Genomic DNA, 2,231 nt, shown 5'->3' on the forward strand with positions numbered 1-2,231 from the left:
CATTTCAGTTCAAGGGGAAGGCATTCATATACCAACTTTTCAACATCAACATGGAAATGCCTTCGACACAATAGTCCGTTCAAAACCCATATGGTACAATGGCTTCAAGTTCAAAGGGATCACATACATATGGAAACTTGTTCAACCTGAACATCAGATTAATAGAGGAACCCTCATCTCCACCAAAAGAAACTCTTCGTGAGCCAGGTACGGATGATGCTGAAACAAGATTATTTGTTGAACCCGAATCACCACAATTTAACATAGACTCTGATGATGATGCGGATGAAGTTCCCATAAGTATGACACCAATCAAACCTCCAGCACATATGTATGAAACTGACAATGACGCAATGTACAAGCATGAATTTTTGGATATGCCTAATATTGGAAACTATGGATTTAAGTCATCAATCAATGATGGTGAGTTATGTATTGGCATAGAGTTCACATCAAAATATGATGTAATTATGGCATTTAAGAATTACAATATCCGTAATTCAGTTCACTCTAGAGTCAATCGATCCACCACGAAGTAGTATGTTTGCCACTATGCCCAACGTGATAACAGATGCGACTAGATGGTTTGTGTATCAAAGAGGAAGAGGATAAACAAAATATGTGAACTAATAAGATACAAAAGTCCTCAAACCTGTTGTGCATGAGGGATCAACCAAGACCATCCAAACTTGGACTATAACATTATTGGCCAAGCTATTATGCCCATAGTCAAACTAAGCTCTCACATAGTTGTTGCAATGCTAATTTCTACTATATACTCACAATATAGGTACACCACCTCCTACAAAAAACATGAACGGTAAACCATAATGCCATTGTAAAACTTCAAGGTGAGTGAGATTCATCTTACAACAAGTTGCTGAGTTGGTTTAAAGTAATGCAAAGACTAACATGCATAGGGCTTACTCTCAGTACATTAATGCGGTGAAATAATGCAAACCGATGGTCCATATTCATGGTAAATTCTTGTACGGAAAATACAAGCAAGTTTTATTATTGAAAGTTGTCTAAGATGGTAGACACAACATTCTTCCTGTTGCATTTGCCCTCGTTAAAGAAGAAAATAATGAGTCTTATGTTTTTTTCCTAAAAAATTTATGGTTACATGTTGTCATAAGGGAACACATTTGCATCATTTCAAACTGAGGAGCTAGGATCAAAGCAGCAATGGACTCTTTGGGTCTAATGTGGAAACCCCCACATGTCCAACATCATTACTATGTTCGATAAATTGTTGCAAACTACTATGGAAAATATAAGAAGAATGATAACACCAATTAATCGTACGCTTGAGTATGCTACTTTTTTTCAATTTTTTTCTCAATCATTTTTATTTTATTTATTTCTACTTCACACTAGCTATTACATATAGCTTATGGATTAGGTTACGAAATCTTACCTCAAAGGATTGATTTTATGCTATAAGAATTGCTATGCAAAACTAAGAATGGGTACGAGTATATTAGCGAAATCAAAAAGAAATATGGACAATGCATATGATGGGGGTATCAATATGGTCATATAACAACCAACTTGGTTGAGGCTATCAATTAAACCTTAAAGGGGACACGTCATTTACCAGTCACTACGTTGGTCAAAATGATGTATTTTCGTTTGGGTAAGCTTTTTGCAAAGCTCGAGGGATAATATCTTACTTGGATGCAAAATGGTCATATTTATCACCCAAGATTATTAGCAGATCTACATAAAAAAGTTGCAACATCAAATGGTATATTGGTAACGAATTTTTCTTGCATACATAAAAAAGTTGCAGCATCAAATGGTATGTTGGTAATGAATTTTTCTTGCACCTGTGAATTATTTCGTGTTACAAAAATGACATGACCTCTTCAAGGGATTGAAGGTAACTCTTTTAGAGTTAATCTACAAGAAAGGTGGTGTGATTTTGACTTCTTTCAAACACTAAATTATCCATTCTCCCATGTTATAGCAACTTGCTCACATTCCCATTTAGACTACAAAAGTTATTTTGATCTCATATACCAATTTCATAATTATTCAAGAATATGAATTTGAGTTTCCCCCATAAGTAATGAAAAAGACCCAGATGAGACTAAGACTTGACTTGCAATTATACTAGATTTGTTGCTATTAAGGGACTCAGGTCATTCAAAATCCACTCGAATTCATTGTGCTATGGATATTCGGGAGACCTCTATAGTAAATAGAAGATGTGGGCATTGCAGAAA

This window comes from Hibiscus syriacus, unplaced genomic scaffold (genome assembly GCF_006381635.1).
Source record: "Hibiscus syriacus cultivar Baekdansim isolate YM2019G1 unplaced genomic scaffold, ASM638163v2 tig00110912_pilon, whole genome shotgun sequence".
NCBI classification, from domain to species: domain Eukaryota; kingdom Viridiplantae; phylum Streptophyta; class Magnoliopsida; order Malvales; family Malvaceae; genus Hibiscus; species Hibiscus syriacus.